The 27,457-nt window shown below is 45.5% G+C and overlaps 9 non-coding genes across 9 annotated transcripts; all 9 read left to right on the top strand.

The window, feature by feature from the left end:
- The first annotated feature begins 4,878 nt into the window (after positions 1-4,878).
- Positions 4,879-4,950, top strand: trnad-guc (transfer RNA aspartic acid (anticodon GUC)). Its single transcript has one exon. It is a non-coding gene; the product is annotated as a tRNA-Asp (tRNA).
- Positions 4,951-5,061: 111 nt separating this feature from the next.
- Positions 5,062-5,134, top strand: trnaf-gaa (transfer RNA phenylalanine (anticodon GAA)). The gene has a single exon. It is a non-coding gene; the product is annotated as a tRNA-Phe (tRNA).
- A 2,573-nt stretch (positions 5,135-7,707) lies between these two features.
- On the top strand, positions 7,708-7,780 carry trnaf-gaa (transfer RNA phenylalanine (anticodon GAA)). Its single transcript has one exon. It is a non-coding gene; the product is annotated as a tRNA-Phe (tRNA).
- Positions 7,781-14,363: 6,583 nt separating this feature from the next.
- Positions 14,364-14,435, top strand: trnad-guc (transfer RNA aspartic acid (anticodon GUC)). Its single transcript has one exon. It is a non-coding gene; the product is annotated as a tRNA-Asp (tRNA).
- A 111-nt stretch (positions 14,436-14,546) lies between these two features.
- On the top strand, positions 14,547-14,619 carry trnaf-gaa (transfer RNA phenylalanine (anticodon GAA)). The gene has a single exon. It is a non-coding gene; the product is annotated as a tRNA-Phe (tRNA).
- Positions 14,620-17,010: 2,391 nt separating this feature from the next.
- Positions 17,011-17,082, top strand: trnad-guc (transfer RNA aspartic acid (anticodon GUC)). Its single transcript has one exon. It is a non-coding gene; the product is annotated as a tRNA-Asp (tRNA).
- Positions 17,083-17,193: 111 nt separating this feature from the next.
- On the top strand, positions 17,194-17,266 carry trnaf-gaa (transfer RNA phenylalanine (anticodon GAA)). Its single transcript has one exon. It is a non-coding gene; the product is annotated as a tRNA-Phe (tRNA).
- Positions 17,267-19,839: 2,573 nt separating this feature from the next.
- Positions 19,840-19,912, top strand: trnaf-gaa (transfer RNA phenylalanine (anticodon GAA)). The gene has a single exon. It is a non-coding gene; the product is annotated as a tRNA-Phe (tRNA).
- Positions 19,913-26,495: 6,583 nt separating this feature from the next.
- On the top strand, positions 26,496-26,567 carry trnad-guc (transfer RNA aspartic acid (anticodon GUC)). Its single transcript has one exon. It is a non-coding gene; the product is annotated as a tRNA-Asp (tRNA).
- The last annotated feature ends 890 nt before the right edge of the window (positions 26,568-27,457 follow it).

Raw genomic sequence — 27,457 nt, forward strand, 5'->3', positions numbered from 1 at the left:
GACACAGCCTTTTTTTGGCGACTAATCTGGAGTGACTGCAAAAGATCTAACAGGCAAAAGCAGGCTTTCATATTCAGGCCCGTAGGTAACGTTCCTTTTCAAATGCAGATTGCCGGAGAACGTAGGGGCGTAATTTGACAAGTGATGCTTTTTTGTCCAACCTTGAGCGATTAAAAGTAATGGCATCAGAACGGCGTAATTACACCAGGGGCATGGCCGGGGGCAGTGCTGTTCCAGTCCTCATTAGTATAGTGGACAGTATCTCCGCCTGTTGTAATGGACATCCTAGGGCTGCTGCTGCAAGTGCAGCTATTTTTCATGGGAGAAAGTCTCTATTTCAATTAATAGTATGTTGTGGCTTTGTCCAAGCTGAGGCTGTTTAGAAATTGGTTCTTAACTTTCTTCTGTAATCTCGCATAACCCTTTTCGATTTCTTTGACCAATTTGCACTTGCTGCTTGCCCTTTTCGATTTCTTTGACCAATTTGCACATGCTGTTTGCCATATCGCGTGCACCAAGAAGAGGGCATGCAATTGCAGGAAAGGAACTCCTCAACAGGTACTCAAAACTGAAATTGAACGACGACAATTGCAACTTTAGCCAGTAATGGTCCGCTCAGTCAAAGGCACACAGCCTTTGTACAGCGACTACTCCGGCGAGACTGCAAACGAGCAGTGCTTTTCCAGTCCTCGTTAGTATAGTGGACAGTATCTCCGCCTGTCACGTGGAAGACCGGGGTTCGATTCCCTGACGGGAAGAGTCTTTTTGCCTTTGTCCCGGACAGTTGAAATTTCCCGCAATACGTCTTTGGCTTGGTTGAGGAGGCTTGCATTTGCAAATGATGGCCAGAAGAAATCATCGGTTGTTGTGCCGAAATAGCTCAGCTATATATAGCTAACTTTGTAGTACTAAAACCAAAAGTGTTGCCTTTCTAATTGTTAGAGCTGAGACAACCCCTTTTACAAGGCAATCCACCCAGACTGACTGTGCACATGATAATGGATAGCAAAAGGGTTTCTGCCTGATTTCGAACGAGGGACCTTTATGCATGTTAGGCCAAGGTGATATCCACTACACTACAGAATTTAGCCACGTAGGGCATTACTTTCAGAGGGTAGCATCTAACCACAAAGCGACACATTATCGTGCAAGGTCGACTCTAAGGGGCTTTCCAAAATCCTAGTGCACAATAGGTACTTTCTCAGCTTAATGGGGACCATGCTCATATGTGGAGGCTGATCGGTCCAATGCTAAGCCAGTGTAGCGTGGAGAGGGGATTGAAGCTGTGGTAATTGACATCCTAGGGCTGCTTCTTCAGTGCAGCTGTTTTTCATGGGAGAAACAAAGGCTGTTTAGAAATTGGTTCTTAACAATCTTCTGTAGTCTCGCAAAACCCTTTTTGATTTCTTTGACCAATTTGCACATGCTGTTTGCCATATCGCGTCCAACAAGAAGAGGGCGCGCAATTGTAGTCAACAGATACTCAAAACTGAAATGGAATAACGACCATTGCAACTTTAGCCAGTAATCGTCCGCTCTGTCAAAGACACAGCCTTTTTTCGGCGACTACTCTGGAGTGACTGCAAAAGATCTAACAGGCAAAAGCAGGTTTTCACATTCAGGCCCGTAGGTAACGTTCCTTTTCAAATGCAGATTGACGGAGAACGTAGGAGCGTAATTTGACAATTGATTCATTTTTGTCCAACCTTGAGCGAGTAAAAGTAATGGCATCAGAACGGCGTAACTACAACAGGGGCATGGCCGGGGGCAGTGCTGTTCCAGTCCTCGTTAGTATAGTGGACAGTATCTCCGCCTTTTGTAATTGACATCCTAGGGCTGCTGCTGCAAGTGCAGCTATTTTTCATGGGAGAAAGTCTCTATTTCGATTAATAGTATGTGGTGGCTTTGTCCAAACCGAGGCTGTTTAGAAATTGGTTCTTAACTTTCTTCTGTAGTCTCGCATAACCCTTTTCGATTTCTTTGACCAATTTGCACTTGCTGCTTGCCCTTTTCGATTTCTTTGCCCAATTTGCACATGCTGTTTGCCATATCGCGTGCACCAAGAAGAGGGCATGCAATTGCAGGAAAGGAACTCCTCAAAAGGTACTCAAAACTGAAATTGAACGACGACCATTGCAACTTTAGCCAGTAATGGTCCGCTCAGTCAAAGGCACACAGCCTTTGTCCAGCGACTACTCTGGCGTGACTGCAAACGAGCAGTGCTTTTCCAGTCCTCGTTAGTATAGTGGACAGTATCTCCGCCTGTCACGCGGAAGACCGGGGTTCGATTCCCCGACGGGAAGAGTCTTTTTGCCTTTGTCCCGGACAGTTGAAATTTCCCGCAATACGTCTTTGGCTTGGTTGAGGAGGCTTGCATTTGCAAATGATGGCCAGAAGAAGTCATCGGTTGTTGTGCCGAAATAGCTCAGTTGGGAGAGCGTTAGACTGAAGATCTGAAGGTCCCTGGTTCGATCCCGTGTTTCGGCATTACACCACCTCTGTTCGGCTTACGATGCCAAGAGGCCCCTAAACTTTTGTTTTTGTACTTAAGACGGTTCGGAAGGTAGTCTCTATGTGTGCCATTCTGTGATTTCAGGTTGTTTTACGGAGCAAGCATGTGTAAGAACTTAGTCAACCCACTGACACAGCTTGAGTGTAAATGTCATCTTAAAATAACAACAATTGTGTTTCTGCCTGATTTCAGGCCAGGGACCTTTCACGTGTTAGGCAAACTTAATAACCGCTACACCACAGATACCGGCGACTTTGACGAGCTACTTCAGAGCGTAGGCAAAAGCAGGCTTTCACATTCAGGCCCGTAGGTAACGTTCCTTTTCAAATGCAGATTGCCGGAGAACGTAGGGGCGTAATTTGACAAGTGATGCCTTTTTGTCCAACCTTGAGCGATTAAAAGTAATGGCATCAGAACGGCGTAACTACACCAGGGGCATGGCCGGGCCCAGTGCTGTTCCAGTCCTCGTTAGTATAGTGGACAGGATCTCCGCCTGTTGTAATTGACATCCTAGGGCTGCTGCTGCAAGTGCAGCTATTTTTCATTGGAGAAAGTCTCTATTTCGATTAATAGTATGTGGTGGCTTTGTCCAAACTGAGGCTGTTTAGAAATTGGTTCTTAACTTTCTTCTGTAGTCTCGCATAACCCTTTTCGATTTCTTTGACCAATTTGCACATGCTGTTTACCATATTGCGTGCACCAAGAAGAGGGCATGCAATTGCAGGAAAGGAACTCCTCAACAGGTAACTCAAAACTGAAATTGAACGACGACCATTGCAAGCATGTGTAAGAACTTAGTCAACCCACTGACACAGCTTGAGTGTGAATGTCATCTTAAAATAACAACAATTGTGTTTCTGCCTGGTTTCAGGCCAGGGACCTTTCACGTGTGAGGCGAACTTGATAACCGCTACACCACAGAAATCAGCGACTTTGACGAGCTACTTCAGAGCGTAGCTTCCCAGCAACAAGAATACCACGGTCGTGGAAGTTTACTCCTCAGGGGTTTTGGGATGAAAGGATCTTTATCGAACTTTGTAGTACTAAAACCAAAAGTGTTGCCTTTCTAATTGTTAGAGCTGAGACAACCCCTTTTACAAGGCAATCCACCCAGACTGACTGTGCACATGATAATGGATAGCAAAAGGGTTTCTGCCTGATTTCGAACGAGGGACATTTATGCATGTTAGGCCAAGGTGATATCCACTACACTACAGAATTTAGCCACGTAGGGTATTACTTTCAGAGGGTAGCATCTAACCACAAAGCGACACATTATCGTGCAAGGTCGACTCTAAGGGGCTTTCCAAAATCCTAGTGCAAAATAGGTACTTTCTCAGCTTAATGGGGACCATGCTCATATGTGGAGGCTGATCGGTCCAATGCTAAGCCAGTGTAGCGTGGAGAGGGGATTGAAGCTGTGGTAATTGACATCCTAGGGGTGCTGCTTCAGTGCAGCTGTTTTTCATGGGAGAAACAAAGGCTGTTTAGAAATTGGTTCTTAACAATCTTCTGTAGTCTCGCAAAACCCTTTTTGATTTCTTTGACCAATTTGCACATGCTGTTTGCCATATCGCGTCCAACAAGAAGAGGGCGCGCAATTGTAGTCAACAGATACTCAAAACTGAAATGGAATAACGACCATTGCAACTTTAGCCAGTAATCGTCCGCTCTGTCAAAGACACAGCCTTTTTTCGGCGACTACTCTGGAGTGACTGCAAAAGATCTAACAGGCAAAAGCAGGTTTTCACATTCAGGCCCGTAGGTAACGTTCCTTTTCAAATGCAGATTGACGGAGAACGTAGGAGCGTAATTTGACAATTGATTCATTTTTGTCCAACCTTGAGCGAGTAAAAGTAATGGCATCAGAACGGCGTAACTACACCAGGGGCATGGCCGGGGCCAGTGGTGTTCCAGTCCTCGTTAGTATAGTGGACAGTATCTCCGCCTGTTGTAATTGACATCCTAGGGCTGCTGCTGCAAGTGCAGCTATTTTTCATGGGAGAAAGTCTCTATTTCGATTAATAGTATGTGGTGGCTTTGTCCAAACTGAGGCTGTTTAGAAATTGGTTCTTAACTTTCTTCTGTAGTCTCGCATAACCCTTTTCGATTTCTTTGACCAATTTGCACTTGCTGCTTGCCCTTTTCGATTTCTTTGACCAATTTGCACATGCTGTTTGCCATATCGCGTGCACCAAGAAGAGGGCATGCAATTGCAGGAAAGGAACTCCTCAACAGGTACTCAAAACTGAAATTGAACGACGACCATTGCAACTTTAGCCAGTAATGGTCCGCTCAGTCAAAGGCACACAGCCTTTGTCCAGCGACTACTCTGGCGTGACTGCAAACGAGCAGTGCTTTTCCAGTCCTCGTTAGTATAGTGGACAGTATCTCCGCCTGTCACGCGGAAGACCGGGGTTCGATTCCCCGACGGGGAGAGTCTTTTTGCCTTTGTCCCGGACAGTTGAAATTTCCCGCAATATGTCTTTGGCTTGGTTGAGGAGGCTTGCATTTGCAAATGATGGCCAGAAGAAGTCATCGGTTGTTGTGCCGAAATAGCTCAGTTGGGAGAGCGTTAGACTGAAGATCTAAAGGTCCCTGGTTCGATCCCGGGTTTCGGCATTACACCACCTCTGTCTTGCGTACGATGCCAAGAGTCCCCTAACCTTTTGTTTTTGTACTTAAGACGGTTTGGAAGGTAGTCTCTATGTGTGCCATTCTGTGATTTCAGGTTGTTTTACGGAGCAAGCATGTGTAAGAACTTAGTCAACCCACTGACACAGCTTGAGTGTAAATGTCATCTTAAAATAACAACAATTGTGTTTCTGCCTGATTTCAGGCCAGGGACCTTTCACGTGTGAGGCAAACTTGATAACCGCTACACCACAGATACCGGCGACTTTGACGAGCTACTTCAGAGCGTAGGCAAAAGCAGGCTTTCACATTCAGGCCCGTAGGTAACGTTCCTTTTCAAATGCAGATTGCCGGAGAACGTAGGGGCGTAATTTGACAAGTGATGCCTTTTTGTCCAACCTTGAGCGATTAAAAGTAATGGCATCAGAACAGCGTAACTACACCAGGGGCATGGCCGGGCCCAGTGCTGTTCCAGTCCTCGTTAGTATAGTGGACAGGATCTCCGCCTGTTGTAATTGACATCCTAGGGCTGCTGCTGCAAGTGCAGCTATTTTTCATTGGAGAAAGTCTCTATTTCGATTAATAGTATGTGGTGGCTTTGTCCAAACTGAGGCTGTTTAGAAATTGGTTCTTAACTTTCTTCTGTAGTCTCGCATAACCCTTTTCGATTTCTTTGACCAATTTGCACATGCTGTTTGCCATATCGCGTGCATTAAGAAGAGGGCATGCAATTGCAGGAAAGGAACTCCTCAACAGGTAACTCAAAACTGAAATTGAACGACGACCATTGCAAGCATGTGTAAGAACTTAGTTAACCCACTAACACAGCTTGAGTGTGAATGTCATCTTAAAATAACAACAATTGTGTTTCTGCCTGGTTTCAGGCCAGGGACCTTTCACGTGTGAGGCGAACTTGATAACCGCTACACCACAGAAATCGGCGACTTTGACGAGCTACTTCAGAGTGAGCTTCCCAGCAAGAAGAATACCACGGTCGTGGAAGTTTACTCTTCAGGGGTTTTGGGATGAAAGGATCTTTATCGAACTTTGTAGTACTAAAACCAAAAGTGTTGCCTTTCTAATTGTTAGAGCTGAGACAACCCCTTTTACAAGGCAATCCACCCAGACTGACTGTGCACATGATAATGGATAGCAAAAGGGTTTCTGCCTAATTTCGAACGAGGGATCTTTATGCATGTTAGGCCAAGGTGATATCCACTGCACTACAGAATTTAGCCACGTAGGGTATTACTTTCAGAGGGTAGCATCTAACCACAAAGCGACACATTATCGTGCAAGGTCGACTCTAAGGGGCTTTCCAAAATCCTAGTGCACAATAGGTACTTTCTCAGCTTAATGGGGACCATGCTCATATGTGGAGGCTGATCGGTCCAATGCTAAGCCAGTGTAGCGTGGAGAGGGGATTGAAGCTGTGGTAATTGACATCCTAGGGCTGCTTCTTCAGTGCAGCTGTTTTTCATGGGAGAAACAAAGGCTGTTTAGAAATTGGTTCTTAACAATCTTCTGTAGTCTCGCAAAACCCTTTTTGATTTCTTTGACCAATTTGCACATGCTGTTTGCCATATCGCGTCCAACAAGAAGAGGGCGCGCAATTGTAGTCAACAGATACTCAAAACTGAAATTGAATAACGACCATTGCAACTTTAGCCAGTAATCGTCCGCTCTGTCAAAGACACAGCCTTTTTGCGGCGACTACTCAGGAGTGACTGCAAAAGATCTAACAGGCAAAAGCAGGTTTTCACATTCAGGCCCGTAGGTAACGTTCCTTTTCAAATGCAGATTGACGGAGAACGTAGGAGCGTAAATTGACAATTGATTCATTTTTGTCCAACCTTGAGCGAGTAAAAGTAATGGCATCAGAACGGCGTAACTACACCAGGGGCATAGCCGGGGGCAGTGCTGTTCCAGTCCTCGTTAGTATAGTGGACAGTATCTCCGCCTGTTGTAATTGACATCCTAGGGCTGCTGCTGCAAGTGCAGCTATTTTTCATGGGAGAAAGTCTCTATTTCGATTAATAGTATGTGGTGGCTTTGTCCAAAGTGAGGCTATTTAGAAATTGGTTCTTAACTTTCTTCTGTAGTCTCGCATAACCCTTTTCGATTTCTTTGACCAATTTGCACTTGCTGCTTGCCCTTTTCGATTTCTTTGACCAATTTGCACATGCTGTTTGCCATATCGCGTGCACCAAGAAGAGGGCATGCAATTGCAGGAAAGGAACTCCTCAACAGGTACTCAAAACTGAAATTGAACGACGACAATTGCAACTTTAGCCAGTAATGGTCCGCTCAGTCAAAGGCACACAGCCTTTGTACAGCGACTACTCTGGCGAGACTGCAAACGAGCAGTGCTTTTCCAGTCCTCGTTAGTATAGTGGACAGTATCTCCGCCTGTCACGTGGAAGACCGGGGTTCGATTCCCCGACGGGAAGAGTCTTTTTGCCTTTGTCCCGGACAGTTGAAATTTCCCGCAATACGTCTTTGGCTTGGTTGAGGAGGCTTGCATTTGCAAATGATGGCCAGAAGAAGTCATCGGTTGTTGTGCCGAAATAGCTCAGTTGGGAGAGCGTTAAACTGAAGATCTGAAGGTCCCTGGTTCGATCCCGGGTTTCGGCATTACACCACCTCTGTCCGGCTTACGATGCCAAGAGGCCCCTAAACTTTTGTTTTTGTACTTAAGACGGTTCGGAAGGTAGTCTCTATGTGTGCCATTCTGTGATTTCAGGTTGTTTTACGGAGCAAGCATGTGTAAGAACTTAGTCAACCCACTGACACAGCTTGAGTGTGAATGTCATCTTAAAATAACAACAATTGTGTTTCTGCCTGATTTCAGGCTAGGGACCTTTCACGTGTGAGGCGAACTTGATAACCGCTACACCACAGAAATCGGCGACTTTGACGGGCTACTTCAGAGCGTAGGCAAAAGCAGGCTTTCACTATCAGGCCCGTAGGTAACGTTCCTTTTCAATTGCAGATTGCCGGAGAACGTAGGGGCGTAATTTGACAAGTGATGCATTTTTATCCAACCTTGTGCGAGTAAAACTAATGGCATCAGAACGGCGTAACTACACCAGGGGCATGGCCGGGGCCAGTGCTGTTCCAGTCCTCGTTAGTATAGTGGACAGGATCTCCGCCTGTTGTAATTGACATCCTAGGGCTGCTTCTGCAAGTGCAGCTATTTTTCATTGGAGAAAGTCTCTATTTCGATTAATAGTATGTGGTGGCTTTGTCCAAACTGAGGCTGTTTACAAATTGGTTCTTAACTTTCTTCTGTAGTCTCGCATAACCCTTTTCAATTTCTTTGACCAATTTGCACATGCTGTTTGCCATATCGCGTGCACCAAGAAGAGGGCATGCAATTGCAGGAAAGGAACTCCTCAACAGGTAACTCAAAACTGAAATTGAACGACGACCATTGCAAGCATGTGTAAGAACTTAGTCAACCCACTGACACAGCTTGAGTGTGAATGTCATCTTAAAATAACAACAATTGTGTTTCTGCCTGGTTTCAGGCCAGGGACCTTTCACCTGTGAGGCGAACTTGATAACCGCTACACCACAGAAATCGGCGACTTTGACGAGCTACTTCAGAGCGTAGCTTCCCAGCAAGAAGAATAACACGGTCGTGGAAGTTAACTCCTCAGGGGTTTTAGGATGAAAGGATCTTTATCGAACTTTGTAGTACTAAAACTAAAAGTGTTGCCTTTCTAATTGTTAGAGCTGAGACAACCCCTTTTACAAGGCAATCCACCCAGACTGACTGTGCACATGATAATGGTTAGCAAAAGGGTTTCTGCCTGATTTCGAACGAGGGACCTTTATGCATGTTAGGCCAAGGTGATATCCACTACACTACAGAATTTAGCCACGTAGGGTATTACTTTCAGAGGGTAGCATCTAACCACAAAGCGACACATTATCGTGCAAGGTCGACTCTAAGGGGCTTTCCAAAATCCTAGTGCACAATAGGTACTTTGTCAGCTTAATGGGGACCATGCTCATATGTGGAGGCTGATCGGTCCAATGCTAAGCCAGTGTAGCGTGGAGAGGGGATTGAAGCTGTGGTAATTGACATCCTAGGGCTGCTGCTTCAGTGCAGCTGTTTTTCATGGGAGAAACAAAGGCTGTTTAGAAATTGGTTCTTAACAATCTTCTGTAGTCTCGCAAAACCCTTTTTGATTTCTTTGACCAATTTGCACATGCTGTTTGCCATATCGCGTCCAACAAGAAGAGGGCGCGCAATTGTAGTCAACAGATACTCAAAACTGAAATTGAATAACGACCATTGCAACTTTAGCCAGTAATTGTCCGCTCTGTTAAAGACACAGCCTTTTTTTGGCGACTAATCTGGAGTGACTGCAAAAGATCTAACAGGCAAAAGCAGGCTTTCATATTCAGGCCCGTAGGTAACGTTCCTTTTCAAATGCAGATTGCCGGAGAACGTAGGGGCGTAATTTGACAAGTGATGCTTTTTTGTCCAACCTTGAGCGATTAAAAGTAATGGCATCAGAACGGCGTAATTACACCAGGGGCATGGCCGGGGGCAGTGCTGTTCCAGTCCTCATTAGTATAGTGGACAGTATCTCCGCCTGTTGTAATGGACATCCTAGGGCTGCTGCTGCAAGTGCAGCTATTTTTCATGGGAGAAAGTCTCTATTTCAATTAATAGTATGTTGTGGCTTTGTCCAAGCTGAGGCTGTTTAGAAATTGGTTCTTAACTTTCTTCTGTAATCTCGCATAACCCTTTTCGATTTCTTTGACCAATTTGCACTTGCTGCTTGCCCTTTTCGATTTCTTTGACCAATTTGCACATGCTGTTTGCCATATCGCGTGCACCAAGAAGAGGGCATGCAATTGCAGGAAAGGAACTCCTCAACAGGTACTCAAAACTGAAATTGAACGACGACAATTGCAACTTTAGCCAGTAATGGTCCGCTCAGTCAAAGGCACACAGCCTTTGTACAGCGACTACTCCGGCGAGACTGCAAACGAGCAGTGCTTTTCCAGTCCTCGTTAGTATAGTGGACAGTATCTCCGCCTGTCACGTGGAAGACCGGGGTTCGATTCCCTGACGGGAAGAGTCTTTTTGCCTTTGTCCCGGACAGTTGAAATTTCCCGCAATACGTCTTTGGCTTGGTTGAGGAGGCTTGCATTTGCAAATGATGGCCAGAAGAAATCATCGGTTGTTGTGCCGAAATAGCTCAGCTATATATAGCTAACTTTGTAGTACTAAAACCAAAAGTGTTGCCTTTCTAATTGTTAGAGCTGAGACAACCCCTTTTACAAGGCAATCCACCCAGACTGACTGTGCACATGATAATGGATAGCAAAAGGGTTTCTGCCTGATTTCGAACGAGGGACCTTTATGCATGTTAGGCCAAGGTGATATCCACTACACTACAGAATTTAGCCACGTAGGGCATTACTTTCAGAGGGTAGCATCTAACCACAAAGCGACACATTATCGTGCAAGGTCGACTCTAAGGGGCTTTCCAAAATCCTAGTGCACAATAGGTACTTTCTCAGCTTAATGGGGACCATGCTCATATGTGGAGGCTGATCGGTCCAATGCTAAGCCAGTGTAGCGTGGAGAGGGGATTGAAGCTGTGGTAATTGACATCCTAGGGCTGCTTCTTCAGTGCAGCTGTTTTTCATGGGAGAAACAAAGGCTGTTTAGAAATTGGTTCTTAACAATCTTCTGTAGTCTCGCAAAACCCTTTTTGATTTCTTTGACCAATTTGCACATGCTGTTTGCCATATCGCGTCCAACAAGAAGAGGGCGCGCAATTGTAGTCAACAGATACTCAAAACTGAAATGGAATAACGACCATTGCAACTTTAGCCAGTAATCGTCCGCTCTGTCAAAGACACAGCCTTTTTTCGGCGACTACTCTGGAGTGACTGCAAAAGATCTAACAGGCAAAAGCAGGTTTTCACATTCAGGCCCGTAGGTAACGTTCCTTTTCAAATGCAGATTGACGGAGAACGTAGGAGCGTAATTTGACAATTGATTCATTTTTGTCCAACCTTGAGCGAGTAAAAGTAATGGCATCAGAACGGCGTAACTACAACAGGGGCATGGCCGGGGGCAGTGCTGTTCCAGTCCTCGTTAGTATAGTGGACAGTATCTCCGCCTTTTGTAATTGACATCCTAGGGCTGCTGCTGCAAGTGCAGCTATTTTTCATGGGAGAAAGTCTCTATTTCGATTAATAGTATGTGGTGGCTTTGTCCAAACCGAGGCTGTTTAGAAATTGGTTCTTAACTTTCTTCTGTAGTCTCGCATAACCCTTTTCGATTTCTTTGACCAATTTGCACTTGCTGCTTGCCCTTTTCGATTTCTTTGCCCAATTTGCACATGCTGTTTGCCATATCGCGTGCACCAAGAAGAGGGCATGCAATTGCAGGAAAGGAACTCCTCAAAAGGTACTCAAAACTGAAATTGAACGACGACCATTGCAACTTTAGCCAGTAATGGTCCGCTCAGTCAAAGGCACACAGCCTTTGTCCAGCGACTACTCTGGCGTGACTGCAAACGAGCAGTGCTTTTCCAGTCCTCGTTAGTATAGTGGACAGTATCTCCGCCTGTCACGCGGAAGACCGGGGTTCGATTCCCCGACGGGAAGAGTCTTTTTGCCTTTGTCCCGGACAGTTGAAATTTCCCGCAATACGTCTTTGGCTTGGTTGAGGAGGCTTGCATTTGCAAATGATGGCCAGAAGAAGTCATCGGTTGTTGTGCCGAAATAGCTCAGTTGGGAGAGCGTTAGACTGAAGATCTGAAGGTCCCTGGTTCGATCCCGTGTTTCGGCATTACACCACCTCTGTTCGGCTTACGATGCCAAGAGGCCCCTAAACTTTTGTTTTTGTACTTAAGACGGTTCGGAAGGTAGTCTCTATGTGTGCCATTCTGTGATTTCAGGTTGTTTTACGGAGCAAGCATGTGTAAGAACTTAGTCAACCCACTGACACAGCTTGAGTGTGAATGTCATCTTAAAATAACAACAATTGTGTTTCTGCCTGATTTCAGGCTAGGGACCTTTCACGTGTGAGGCGAACTTGATAACCGCTACACCACAGATACCGGCGACTTTGACGGGCTACTTCAGAGCGTAGGCAAAAGCAGGCTTTCACTATCAGGCCCGTAGGTAACGTTCCTTTTCAATTGCAGATTGCCGGAGAACGTAGGGGCGTAATTTGACAAGTGATGCATTTTTATCCAACCTTGTGCGAGTAAAACTAATGGCATCAGAACGGCGTAACTACACCAGGGGCATGGCCGGGGCCAGTGCTGTTCCAGTCCTCGTTAGTATAGTGGACAGGATCTCCGCCTGTTGTAATTGACATCCTAGGGCTGCTTCTGCAAGTGCAGCTATTTTTCATTGGAGAAAGTTTCTATTTCGATTAATAGTATGTGGTGGCTTTGTCCAAACTGAGGCTGTTTACAAATTGGTTCTTAACTTTCTTCTGTAGTCTCGCATAACCCTTTTCAATTTCTTTGACCAATTTGCACATGCTGTTTGCCATATCGCGTGCACCAAGAAGAGGGCATGCAATTGCAGGAAAGGAACTCCTCAACAGGTAACTCAAAACTGAAATTGAACGACGACCATTGCAAGCATGTGTAAGAACTTAGTCAACCCACTGACACAGCTTGAGTGTTAATGTCATCTTTAAATAACAACAATTGTGTTTCTGCCTGGTTTCAGGCCAGGGACCTTTCACGTGTGAGGCGAACTTGATAACCGCTACACCACAGAAATCGGCGACTTTGACGAGCTACTTCAGAGCGTAGCTTCCCAGCAAGAAGAATACCACGGTCGTGGAAGTTTACTCCTCAGGGGTTTTGGGATGAAAGGATCTTTATCGAACTTTGTAGTACTAAAACCAAAAGTGTTGCCTTTCTAATTGTTAGAGCTGAGACAACCCCTTTTACAAGGCAATCCACCCAGACTGACTGTGCACATGATAATGGATAGCAAAAGGGTTTCTGCCTGATTTCGAACGAGGGACCTTTATGCATGTTAGGCCAAGGTGATATCCACTACACTACAGAATTTAGCCACGTAGGGCATTACTTTCAGAGGGTAGCATCTAACCACAAAGCGACACATTATCGTGCAAGGTCGACTCTAAGGGGCTTTCCAAAATCCTAGTGCAAAATAGGTACTTTCTCAGCTTAATGGGGACCATGCTCATATGTGGAGGCTGATCGGTCCAATGCTAAGCCAGTGTAGCGTGGAGAGGGGATTGAAGCTGTGGTAATTGACATCCTAGGGCTGCTTCTTCAGTGCAGCTGTTTTTCATGGGAGAAACAAAGGCTGTTTAGAAATTGGTTCTTAACAATCTTCTGTAGTCTCGCAAAACCCTTTTTGATTTCTTTGACCAATTTGCACATGCTGTTTGCCATATCGCGTCCAACAAGAAGAGGGCGCGCAATTGTAGTCAACAGATACTGAAAACTGAAATTGAATAACGACCATTGCAACTTTAGCCAGTAATCGTCCGCTCTGTCAAAGACACAGCCTTTTTTCGGCGACTACTCTGGAGTGACTGCAAAAGATCTAACAGGCAAAAGCAGGTTTTCACATTCAGGCCCGTAGGTAACGTTCCTTTTCAAATGCAGATTGACGGAGAACGTAGGAGCGTAAATTGACAATTGATTCATTTTTGTCCAACCTTGAGCGAGTAAAAGTAATGGCATCAGAACGGCGTAACTACAACAGGGGCATGGCCGGGGGCAGTGCTGTTCCAGTCCTCGTTAGTATAGTGGACAGTATCTCCGCCTTTTGTAATTGACATCCTAGGGCTGTTGCTGCAAGTGCAGCTATTTTTCATGGGAGAAAGTCTCTATTTCGATTAATAGTATGTGGTGGCTTTGTCCAAACCGAGGCTGTTTAGAAATTGGTTCTTAACTTTCTTCTGTAGTCTCGCATAACCCTTTTCGATTTCTTTGACCAATTTGCACTTGCTGCTTGCCCTTTTCGATTTCTTTGCCCAATTTGCACATGCTGTTTGCCATATCGCGTGCACCAAGAAGAGGGCATGCAATTGCAGGAAAGGAACTCCTCAACAGGTACTCAAAACTGAAATTGAACGACGACCATTGCAACTTTAGCCAGTAATGGTCCGCTCAGTCAAAGGCACACAGCCTTTGTCCAGCGACTACTCTGGCGTGACTGCAAACGAGCAGTGCTTTTCCAGTCCTCGTTAGTATAGTGGACAGTATCTCCGCCTGTCACGCGGAAGACCGGGGTTCGATTCCCCGACGGGGAGAGTCTTTTTGCCTTTGTCCCGGACAGTTGAAATTTCCCGCAATACGTCTTCGGCTTGGTTGAGGAGGCTTGCATTTCCAAATGATGGCCAGAAGAAGTCATCGGGTGTTGTGCCAAAATAGCTCAGTTGGGAGAGCGTTAGACTGAAGATCTAAAGGTCCCTGGTTCGATCCCGGGCTTCGGCATTACACCACCTCTGTCTTGCGTACGATGCCAAGAGTCCCCTAACCTTTTGTTTTTGTACTTAAGACGGTTTGGAAGGTAGTCTCTATGTGTGCCATTCTGTGATTTCAGGTTGTTTTACGGAGCAAGCATGTGTAAGAACTTAGTCAACCCACTGACACAGCTTGAGTGTAAATGTCATCTTAAAATAACAACAATTGTGTTTCTGCCTGATTTCAGGCCAGGGACCTTTCACGTGTTAGGCAAACTTAATAACCGCTACACCACAGATACCGGCGACTTTGACGAGCTACTTCAGAGCGTAGGCAAAAGCAGGCTTTCACATTCAGGCCCGTAGGTAACGTTCCTTTTCAAATGCAGATTGCCGGAGAACGTAGGGGCGTAATTTGACAAGTGATGCCTTTTTGTCCAACCTTGAGCGATTAAAAGTAATGGCATCAGAACAGCGTAACTACACCAGGGGCATGGCCGGGCCCAGTGCTGTTCCAGTCCTCGTTAGTATAGTGGACAGGATCTCCGCCTGTTGTAATTGACATCCTAGGGCTGCTGCTGCAAGTGCAGCTATTTTTCATTGGAGAAAGTCTCTATTTCGATTAATAGTATGTGGTGGCTTTGTCCAAACTGAGGCTGTTTAGAAATTGGTTCTTAACTTTCTTCTGTAGTCTCGCATAACCCTTTTCGATTTCTTTGACCAATTTGCACATGCTGTTTACCATATTGCGTGCACCAAGAAGAGGGCATGCAATTGCAGGAAAGGAACTCCTCAACAGGTAACTCAAAACTGAAATTGAACGACGACCATTGCAAGCATGTGTAAGAACTTAGTCAACCCACTGACACAGCTTGAGTGTGAATGTCATCTTAAAATAACAACAATTGTGTTTCTGCCTGGTTTCAGGCCAGGGACCTTTCACGTGTGAGGCGAACTTGATAACCGCTACACCACAGAAATCAGCGACTTTGACGAGCTACTTCAGAGCGTAGCTTCCCAGCAACAAGAATACCACGGTCGTGGAAGTTTACTCCTCAGGGGTTTTGGGATGAAAGGATCTTTATCGAACTTTGTAGTACTAAAACCAAAAGTGTTGCCTTTCTAATTGTTAGAGCTGAGACAACCCCTTTTACAAGGCAATCCACCCAGACTGACTGTGCACATGATAATGGATAGCAAAAGGGTTTCTGCCTGATTTCGAACGAGGGACATTTATGCATGTTAGGCCAAGGTGATATCCACTACACTACAGAATTTAGCCACGTAGGGTATTACTTTCAGAGGGTAGCATCTAACCACAAAGCGACACATTATCGTGCAAGGTCGACTCTAAGGGGCTTTCCAAAATCCTAGTGCAAAATAGGTACTTTCTCAGCTTAATGGGGACCATGCTCATATGTGGAGGCTGATCGGTCCAATGCTAAGCCAGTGTAGCGTGGAGAGGGGATTGAAGCTGTGGTAATTGACATCCTAGGGGTGCTGCTTCAGTGCAGCTGTTTTTCATGGGAGAAACAAAGGCTGTTTAGAAATTGGTTCTTAACAATCTTCTGTAGTCTCGCAAAACCCTTTTTGATTTCTTTGACCAATTTGCACATGCTGTTTGCCATATCGCGTCCAACAAGAAGAGGGCGCGCAATTGTAGTCAACAGATACTCAAAACTGAAATGGAATAACGACCATTGCAACTTTAGCCAGTAATCGTCCGCTCTGTCAAAGACACAGCCTTTTTTCGGCGACTACTCTGGAGTGACTGCAAAAGATCTAACAGGCAAAAGCAGGTTTTCACATTCAGGCCCGTAGGTAACGTTCCTTTTCAAATGCAGATTGACGGAGAACGTAGGAGCGTAATTTGACAATTGATTCATTTTTGTCCAACCTTGAGCGAGTAAAAGTAATGGCATCAGAACGGCGTAACTACACCAGGGGCATGGCCGGGGCCAGTGGTGTTCCAGTCCTCGTTAGTATAGTGGACAGTATCTCCGCCTGTTGTAATTGACATCCTAGGGCTGCTGCTGCAAGTGCAGCTATTTTTCATGGGAGAAAGTCTCTATTTCGATTAATAGTATGTGGTGGCTTTGTCCAAACTGAGGCTGTTTAGAAATTGGTTCTTAACTTTCTTCTGTAGTCTCGCATAACCCTTTTCGATTTCTTTGACCAATTTGCACTTGCTGCTTGCCCTTTTCGATTTCTTTGCCCAATTTGCACATGCTGTTTGCCATATCGCGTGCACCAAGAAGAGGGCATGCAATTGCAGGAAAGGAACTCCTCAACAGGTACTCAAAACTGAAATTGAACGACGACCATTGCAACTTTAGCCAGTAATGGTCCGCTCAGTCAAAGGCACACAGCCTTTGTCCAGCGACTACTCTGGCGTGACTGCAAACGAGCAGTGCTTTTCCAGTCCTCGTTAGTATAGTGGACAGTATCTCCGCCTGTCACGCGGAAGACCGGGGTTCGATTCCCCGACGGGGAGAGTCTTTTTGCCTTTGTCCCGGACAGTTGAAATTTCCCGCAATATGTCTTTGGCTTGGTTGAGGAGGCTTGCATTTGCAAATGATGGCCAGAAGAAGTCATCGGTTGTTGTGCCGAAATAGCTCAGTTGGGAGAGCGTTAGACTGAAGATCTAAAGGTCCCTGGTTCGATCCCGGGTTTCGGCATTACACCACCTCTGTCTTGCGTACGATGCCAAGAGTCCCCTAACCTTTTGTTTTTGTACTTAAGACGGTTTGGAAGGTAGTCTCTATGTGTGCCATTCTGTGATTTCAGGTTGTTTTACGGAGCAAGCATGTGTAAGAACTTAGTCAACCCACTGACACAGCTTGAGTGTAAATGTCATCTTAAAATAACAACAATTGTGTTTCTGCCTGATTTCAGGCCAGGGACCTTTCACGTGTGAGGCAAACTTGATAACCGCTACACCACAGATACCGGCGACTTTGACGAGCTACTTCAGAGCGTAGGCAAAAGCAGGCTTTCACATTCAGGCCCGTAGGTAACGTTCCTTTTCAAATGCAGATTGCCGGAGAACGTAGGGGCGTAATTTGACAAGTGATGCCTTTTTGTCCAACCTTGAGCGATTAAAAGTAATGGCATCAGAACAGCGTAACTACACCAGGGGCATGGCCGGGCCCAGTGCTGTTCCAGTCCTCGTTAGTATAGTGGACAGGATCTCCGCCTGTTGTAATTGACATCCTAGGGCTGCTGCTGCAAGTGCAGCTATTTTTCATTGGAGAAAGTCTCTATTTCGATTAATAGTATGTGGTGGCTTTGTCCAAACTGAGGCTGTTTAGAAATTGGTTCTTAACTTTCTTCTGTAGTCTCGCATAACCCTTTTCGATTTCTTTGACCAATTTGCACATGCTGTTTGCCATATCGCGTGCATTAAGAAGAGGGCATGCAATTGCAGGAAAGGAACTCCTCAACAGGTAACTCAAAACTGAAATTGAACGACGACCATTGCAAGCATGTGTAAGAACTTAGTTAACCCACTAACACAGCTTGAGTGTGAATGTCATCTTAAAATAACAACAATTGTGTTTCTGCCTGGTTTCAGGCCAGGGACCTTTCACGTGTGAGGCGAACTTGATAACCGCTACACCACAGAAATCGGCGACTTTGACGAGCTACTTCAGAGTGAGCTTCCCAGCAAGAAGAATACCACGGTCGTGGAAGTTTACTCTTCAGGGGTTTTGGGATGAAAGGATCTTTATCGAACTTTGTAGTACTAAAACCAAAAGTGTTGCCTTTCTAATTGTTAGAGCTGAGACAACCCCTTTTACAAGGCAATCCACCCAGACTGACTGTGCACATGATAATGGATAGCAAAAGGGTTTCTGCCTAATTTCGAACGAGGGATCTTTATGCATGTTAGGCCAAGGTGATATCCACTGCACTACAGAATTTAGCCACGTAGGGTATTACTTTCAGAGGGTAGCATCTAACCACAAAGCGACACATTATCGTGCAAGGTCGACTCTAAGGGGCTTTCCAAAATCCTAGTGCACAATAGGTACTTTCTCAGCTTAATGGGGACCATGCTCATATGTGGAGGCTGATCGGTCCAATGCTAAGCCAGTGTAGCGTGGAGAGGGGATTGAAGCTGTGGTAATTGACATCCTAGGGCTGCTTCTTCAGTGCAGCTGTTTTTCATGGGAGAAACAAAGGCTGTTTAGAAATTGGTTCTTAACAATCTTCTGTAGTCTCGCAAAACCCTTTTTGATTTCTTTGACCAATTTGCACATGCTGTTTGCCATATCGCGTCCAACAAGAAGAGGGCGCGCAATTGTAGTCAACAGATACTCAAAACTGAAATTGAATAACGACCATTGCAACTTTAGCCAGTAATCGTCCGCTCTGTCAAAGACACAGCCTTTTTGCGGCGACTACTCTGGAGTGACTGCAAAAGATCTAACAGGCAAAAGCAGGTTTTCACATTCAGGCCCGTAGGTAACGTTCCTTTTCAAATGCAGATTGACGGAGAACGTAGGAGCGTAAATTGACAATTGATTCATTTTTGTCCAACCTTGAGCGAGTAAAAGTAATGGCATCAGAACGGCGTAACTACACCAGGGGCATAGCCGGGGGCAGTGCTGTTCCAGTCCTCGTTAGTATAGTGGACAGTATCTCCGCCTGTTGTAATTGACATCCTAGGGCTGCTGCTGCAAGTGCAGCTATTTTTCATGGGAGAAAGTCTCTATTTCGATTAATAGTATGTGGTGGCTTTGTCCAAAGTGAGGCTATTTAGAAATTGGTTCTTAACTTTCTTCTGTAGTCTCGCATAACCCTTTTCGATTTCTTTGACCAATTTGCACTTGCTGCTTGCCCTTTTCGATTTCTTTGACCAATTTGCACATGCTGTTTGCCATATCGCGTGCACCAAGAAGAGGGCATGCAATTGCAGGAAAGGAACTCCTCAACAGGTACTCAAAACTGAAATTGAACGACGACAATTGCAACTTTAGCCAGTAATGGTCCGCTCAGTCAAAGGCACACAGCCTTTGTACAGCGACTACTCTGGCGAGACTGCAAACGAGCAGTGCTTTTCCAGTCCTCGTTAGTATAGTGGACAGTATCTCCGCCTGTCACGTGGAAGACCGGGGTTCGATTCCCCGACGGGAAGAGTCTTTTTGCCTTTGTCCCGGACAGTTGAAATTTCCCGCAATACGTCTTTGGCTTGGTTGAGGAGGCTTGCATTTGCAAATGATGGCCAGAAGAAGTCATCGGTTGTTGTGCCGAAATAGCTCAGTTGGGAGAGCGTTAGACTGAAGATCTGAAGGTCCCTGGTTCGATCCCGGGTTTCGGCATTACACCACCTCTGTCCGGCTTACGATGCCAAGAGGCCCCTAAACTTTTGTTTTTGTACTTAAGACGGTTCGGAAGGTAGTCTCTATGTGTGCCATTCTGTGATTTCAGGTTGTTTTACGGAGCAAGCATGTGTAAGAACTTAGTCAACCCACTGACACAGCTTGAGTGTGAATGTCATCTTAAAATAACAACAATTGTGTTTCTGCCTGATTTCAGGCTAGGGACCTTTCACGTGTGAGGCGAACTTGATAACCGCTACACCACAGATACCGGCGACTTTGACGGGCTACTTCAGAGCGTAGGCAAAAGCAGGCTTTCACTATCAGGCCCGTAGGTAACGTTCCTTTTCAATTGCAGATTGCCGGAGAACGTAGGGGCGTAATTTGACAAGTGATGCATTTTTATCCAACCTTGTGCGAGTAAAACTAATGGCATCAGAACGGCGTAACTACACCAGGGGCATGGCCGGGGCCAGTGCTGTTCCAGTCCTCGTTAGTATAGTGGACAGGATCTCCGCCTGTTGTAATTGACATCCTAGGGCTGCTTCTGCAAGTGCAGCTATTTTTCATTGGAGAAAGTCTCTATTTCGATTAATAGTATGTGGTGGCTTTGTCCAAACTGAGGCTGTTTACAAATTGGTTCTTAACTTTCTTCTGTAGTCTCGCATAACCCTTTTCAATTTCTTTGACCAATTTGCACATGCTGTTTGCCATATCGCGTGCACCAAGAAGAGGGCATGCAATTGCAGGAAAGGAACTCCTCAACAGGTAACTCAAAACTGAATTTGAACGACGACCATTGCAAGCATGTGTAAGAACTTAGTCAACCCACTGACACAGCTTGAGTGTGAATGTCATCTTAAAATAACAACAATTGTGTTTCTGCCTGGTTTCAGGCCAGGGACCTTTCACCTGTGAGGCGAACTTGATAACCGCTAAACCACAGAAATCGGCGACTTTGACGAGCTACTTCAGAGCGTAGCTTCCCAGCAAGAAGAATAACACGGTCGTGGAAGTTAACTCCTCAGGGGTTTTGGGATGAAAGGATCTTTATCGAACTTTGTAGTACTAAAACTAAAAGTGTTGCCTTTCTAATTGTTAGAGCTGAGACAACCCCTTTTACAAGGCAATCCACCCAGACTGACTGTGCACATGATAATGGTTAGCAAAAGGGTTTCTGCCTGATTTCGAACGAGGGACCTTTATGCATGTTAGGCCAAGGTGATATCCACTACACTACAGAATTTAGCCACGTAGGGTATTACTTTCAGAGGGTAGCATCTAACCACAAAGCGACACATTATCGTGCAAGGTCGACTCTAAGGGGCTTTCCAAAATCCTAGTGCACAATAGGTACTTTGTCAGCTTAATGGGGACCATGCTCATATGTGGAGGCTGATCGGTCCAATGCTAAGCCAGTGTAGCGTGGAGAGGGGATTGAAGCTGTGGTAATTGACATCCTAGGGCTGCTGCTTCAGTGCAGCTGTTTTTCATGGGAGAAACAAAGGCTGTTTAGAAATTGGTTCTTAACAATCTTCTGTAGTCTCGCAAAACCCTTTTTGATTTCTTTGACCAATTTGCACATGCTGTTTGCCATATCGCGTCCAACAAGAAGAGGGCGCGCAATTGTAGTCAACAGATACTCAAAACTGAAATTGAATAACGACCATTGCAACTTTAGCCAGTAATTGTCCGCTCTGTTAAAGACACAGCCTTTTTTTGGCGACTAATCTGGAGTGACTGCAAAAGATCTAACAGGCAAAAGCAGGCTTTCATATTCAGGCCCGTAGGTAACGTTCCTTTTCAAATGCAGATTGCCGGAGAACGTAGGGGCGTAATTTGACAAGTGATGCTTTTTTGTCCAACCTTGAGCGATTAAAAGTAATGGCATCAGAACGGCGTAATTACACCAGGGGCATGGCCGGGGGCAGTGCTGTTCCAGTCCTCATTAGTATAGTGGACAGTATCTCCGCCTGTTGTAATGGACATCCTAGGGCTGCTGCTGCAAGTGCAGCTATTTTTCATGGGAGAAAGTCTCTATTTCAATTAATAGTATGTTGTGGCTTTGTCCAAGCTGAGGCTGTTTAGAAATTGGTTCTTAACTTTCTTCTGTAATCTCGCATAACCCTTTTCGATTTCTTTGACCAATTTGCACTTGCTACTTGCCCTTTTCGATTTCTTTGACCAATTTGCACATGCTGTTTGCCATATCGCGTGCACCAAGAAGAGGGCATGCAATTGCAGGAATGGAACTCCTCAACAGGTACTCAAAACTGAAATTGAACGACGACAATTGCAACTTTAGCCAGTAATGGTCCGCTCAGTCAAAGGCACACAGCCTTTGTACAGCGACTACTCCGGCGAGACTGCAAACGAGCAGTGCTTTTCCAGTCCTCGTTAGTATAGTGGACAGTATCTCCGCCTGTCACGTGGAAGACCGGGGTTCGATTCCCTGACGGGAAGAGTCTTTTTGCCTTTGTCCCGGACAGTTGAAATTTCCCGCAATACGTCTTTGGCTTGGTTGAGGAGGCTTGCATTTGCAAATGATGGCCAGAAGAAGTCATCGGTTGTTGTGCCGAAATAGCTCAGCTATATATAGCTAACTTTGTAGTACTAAAACCAAAAGTGTTGCCTTTCTAATTGTTAGAGCTGAGACAACCCCTTTTACAAGGCAATCCACCCAGACTGACTGTGCACATGATAATGGATAGCAAAAGGGTTTCTGCCTGATTTCGAACGAGGGACCTTTATGCATGTTAGGCCAAGGTGATATCCACTACACTACAGAATTTAGCCACGTAGGGCATTACTTTCAGAGGGTAGCATCTAACCACAAAGCGACACATTATCGTGCAAGGTCGACTCTAAGGGGCTTTCCAAAATCCTAGTGCACAATAGGTACTTTCTCAGCTTAATGGGGACCATGCTCATATGTGGAGGCTGATCGGTCCAATGCTAAGCCAGTGTAGCGTGGAGAGGGGATTGAAGCTGTGGTAATTGACATCCTAGGGCTGCTTCTTCAGTGCAGCTGTTTTTCATGGGAGAAACAAAGGCTGTTTAGAAATTGGTTCTTAACAATCTTCTGTAGTCTCGCAAAACCCTTTTTGATTTCTTTGACCAATTTGCACATGCTGTTTGCCATATCGCGTCCAACAAGAAGAGGGCGCGCAATTGTAGTCAACAGATACTCAAAACTGAAATGGAATAACGACCATTGCAACTTTAGCCAGTAATCGTCCGCTCTGTCAAAGACACAGCCTTTTTTCGGCGACTACTCTGGAGTGACTGCAAAAGATCTAACAGGCAAAAGCAGGTTTTCACATTCAGGCCCGTAGGTAACGTTCCTTTTCAAATGCAGATTGACGGAGAACGTAGGAGCGTAATTTGACAATTGATTCATTTTTGTCCAACCTTGAGCGAGTAAAAGTAATGGCATCAGAACGGCGTAACTACAACAGGGGCATGGCCGGGGGCAGTGCTGTTCCAGTCCTCGTTAGTATAGTGGACAGTATCTCCGCCTTTTGTAATTGACATCCTAGGGCTGCTGCTGCAAGTGCAGCTATTTTTCATGGGAGAAAGTCTCTATTTCGATTAATAGTATGTGGTGGCTTTGTCCAAACCGAGGCTGTTTAGAAATTGGTTCTTAACTTTCTTCTGTAGTCTCGCATAACCCTTTTCGATTTCTTTGACCAATTTGCACTTGCTGCTTGCCCTTTTCGATTTCTTTGCCCAATTTGCACATGCTGTTTGCCATATCGCGTGCACCAAGAAGAGGGCATGCAATTGCAGGAAAGGAACTCCTCAACAGGTACTCAAAACTGAAATTGAACGACGACCATTGCAACTTTAGCCAGTAATGGTCCGCTCAGTCAAAGGCACACAGCCTTTGTCCAGCGACTACTCTGGCGTGACTGCAAACGAGCAGTGCTTTTCCAGTCCTCGTTAGTATAGTGGACAGTATCTCCGCCTGTCACGCGGAAGACCGGGGTTCGATTCCCCGACGGGAAGAGTCTTTTTGCCTTTGTCCCGGACAGTTGAAATTTCCCGCAATACGTCTTTGGCTTGGTTGAGGAGGCTTGCATTTGCAAATGATGGCCAGAAGAAGTCATCGGTTGTTGTGCCGAAATAGCTCAGTTGGGAGAGCGTTAGACTGAAGATCTGAAGGTCCCTGGTTCGATCCCGTGTTTCGGCATTACACCACCTCTGTCCGGCTTACGATGCCAAGAGGCCCCTAAACTTTTGTTTTTGTACTTAAGACGGTTCGGAAGGTAGTCTCTATGTGTGCCATTCTGTGATTTCAGGTTGTTTTACGGAGCAAGCATGTGTAAGAACTTAGTCAACCCACTGACACAGCTTGAGTGTGAATGTCATCTTAAAATAACAACAATTGTGTTTCTGCCTGATTTCAGGCTAGGGACCTTTCACGTGTGAGGCGAACTTGATAACCGCTACACCACAGATACCGGCGACTTTGACGGGCTACTTCAGAGCGTAGGCAAAAGCAGGCTTTCACTATCAGGCCCGTAGGTAACGTTCCTTTTCAATTGCAGATTGCCGGAGAACGTAGGGGCGTAATTTGACAAGTGATGCATTTTTATCCAACCTTGTGCGAGTAAAACTAATGGCATCAGAACGGCGTAACTACACCAGGGGCATGGCCGGGGCCAGTGCTGTTCCAGTCCTCGTTAGTATAGTGGACAGGATCTCCGCCTGTTGTAATTGACATCCTAGGGCTGCTTCTGCAAGTGCAGCTATTTTTCATTGGAGAAGGTTTCTATTTCGATTAATAGTATGTGGTGGCTTTGTCCAAACTGAGGCTGTTTACAAATTGGTTCTTAACTTTCTTCTGTAGTCTCGCATAACCCTTTTCAATTTCTTTGACCAATTTGCACATGCTGTTTGCCATATCGCGTGCACCAAGAAGAGGGCATGCAATTGCAGGAAAGGAACTCCTCAACAGGTAACTCAAAACTGAAATTGAACGACGACCATTGCAAGCATGTGTAAGAACTTAGTCAACCCACTGACACAGCTTGAGTGTTAATGTCATCTTTAAATAACAACAATTGTGTTTCTGCCTGGTTTCAGGCCAGGGACCTTTCACGTGTGAGGCGAACTTGATAACCGCTACACCACAGAAATCGGCGACTTTGACGAGCTACTTCAGAGCGTAGCTTCCCAGCAAGAAGAATACCACGGTCGTGGAAGTTTACTCCTCAGGGGTTTTGGGATGAAAGGATCTTTATCGAACTTTGTAGTACTAAAACCAAAAGTGTTGCCTTTCTAATTGTTAGAGCTGAGACAACCCCTTTTACAAGGCAATCCACCCAGACTGACTGTGCACATGATAATGGATAGCAAAAGGGTTTCTGCCTGATTTCGAACGAGGGACCTTTATGCATGTTAGGCCAAGGTGATATCCACTACACTACAGAATTTAGCCACGTAGGGCATTACTTTCAGAGGGTAGCATCTAACCACAAAGCGACACATTATCGTGCAAGGTCGACTCTAAGGGGCTTTCCAAAATCCTAGTGCACAATAGGTACTTTCTCAGCTTAATGGGGACCATGCTCATATGTGGAGGCTGATCGGTCCAATGCTAAGCCAGTGTAGCGTGGAGAGGGGATTGAAGCTGTGGTAATTGACATCCTAGGGCTGCTTCTTCAGTGCAGCTGTTTTTCATGGGAGAAACAAAGGCTGTTTAGAAATTGGTTCTTAACAATCTTCTGTAGTCTCGCAAAACCCTTTTTGATTTCTTTGACCAATTTGCACATGCTGTTTGCCATATCGCGTCCAACAAGAAGAGGGCGCGCAATTGTAGTCAACAGATACTGAAAACTGAAATTGAATAACGACCATTGCAACTTTAGCCAGTAATCGTCCGCTCTGTCAAAGACACAGCCTTTTTTCGGCGACTACTCTGGAGTGACTGCAAAAGATCTAACAGGCAAAAGCAGGTTTTCACATTCAGGCCCGTAGGTAACGTTCCTTTTCAAATGCAGATTGACGGAGAACGTAGGAGCGTAAATTGACAATTGATTCATTTTTGTCCAACCTTGAGCGAGTAAAAGTAATGGCATCAGAACGGCGTAACTACAACAGGGGCATGGCCGGGGGCAGTGCTGTTCCAGTCCTCGTTAGTATAGTGGACAGTATCTCCGCCTTTTGTAATTGACATCCTAGGGCTGTTGCTGCAAGTGCAGCTATTTTTCATGGGAGAAAGTCTCTATTTCGATTAATAGTATGTGGTGGCTTTGTCCAAACCGAGGCTGTTTAGAAATTGGTTCTTAACTTTCTTCTGTAGTCTCGCATAACCCTTTTCGATTTCTTTGACCAATTTGCACTTGCTGCTTGCCCTTTTCGATTTCTTTGCCCAATTTGCACATGCTGTTTGCCATATCGCGTGCACCAAGAAGAGGGCATGCAATTGCAGGAAAGGAACTCCTCAACAGGTACTCAAAACTGAAATTGAACGACGACCATTGCAACTTTAGCCAGTAATGGTCCGCTCAGTCAAAGGCACACAGCCTTTGTCCAGCGACTACTCTGGCGTGACTGCAAACGAGCAGTGCTTTTCCAGTCCTCGTTAGTATAGTGGACAGTATCTCCGCCTGTCACGCGGAAGACCGGGGTTCGATTCCCCGACGGGGAGAGTCTTTTTGCCTTTGTCCCGGACAGTTGAAATTTCCCGCAATACGTCTTCGGCTTGGTTGAGGAGGCTTGCATTTCCAAATGATGGCCAGAAGAAGTCATCGGGTGTTGTGCCAAAATAGCTCAGTTGGGAGAGCGTTAGACTGAAGATCTAAAGGTCTCTGGTTCGATCCCGGGCTTCGGCATTACACCACCTCTGTCTTGCGTACGATGCCAAGAGTCCCCTAACCTTTTGTTTTTGTACTTAAGACGGTTTGGAAGGTAGTCTCTATGTGTGCCATTCTGTGATTTCAGGTTGTTTTACGGAGCAAGCATGTGTAAGAACTTAGTCAACCCACTGACACAGCTTGAGTGTAAATGTCATCTTAAAATAACAACAATTGTGTTTCTGCCTGATTTCAGGCCAGGGACCTTTCACGTGTTAGGCAAACTTAATAACCGCTACACCACAGATACCGGCGACTTTGACGAGCTACTTCAGAGCGTAGGCAAAAGCAGGCTTTCACATTCAGGCCCGTAGGTAACGTTCCTTTTCAAATGCAGATTGCCGGAGAACGTAGGGGCGTAATTTGACAAGTGATGCCTTTTTGTCCAACCTTGAGCGATTAAAAGTAATGGCATCAGAACAGCGTAACTACACCAGGGGCATGGCCGGGCCCAGTGCTGTTCCAGTCCTCGTTAGTATAGTGGACAGGATCTCCGCCTGTTGTAATTGACATCCTAGGGCTGCTGCTGCAAGTGCAGCTATTTTTCATTGGAGAAAGTCTCTATTTCGATTAATAGTATGTGGTGGCTTTGTCCAAACTGAGGCTGTTTAGAAATTGGTTCTTAACTTTCTTCTGTAGTCTCGCATAACCCTTTTCGATTTCTTTGACCAATTTGCACATGCTG

Source organism: Channa argus, unplaced genomic scaffold (genome assembly GCF_033026475.1).
Source record: "Channa argus isolate prfri unplaced genomic scaffold, Channa argus male v1.0 Contig119, whole genome shotgun sequence".
Classification (NCBI taxonomy): Eukaryota; Metazoa; Chordata; class Actinopteri; order Anabantiformes; family Channidae; genus Channa; species Channa argus.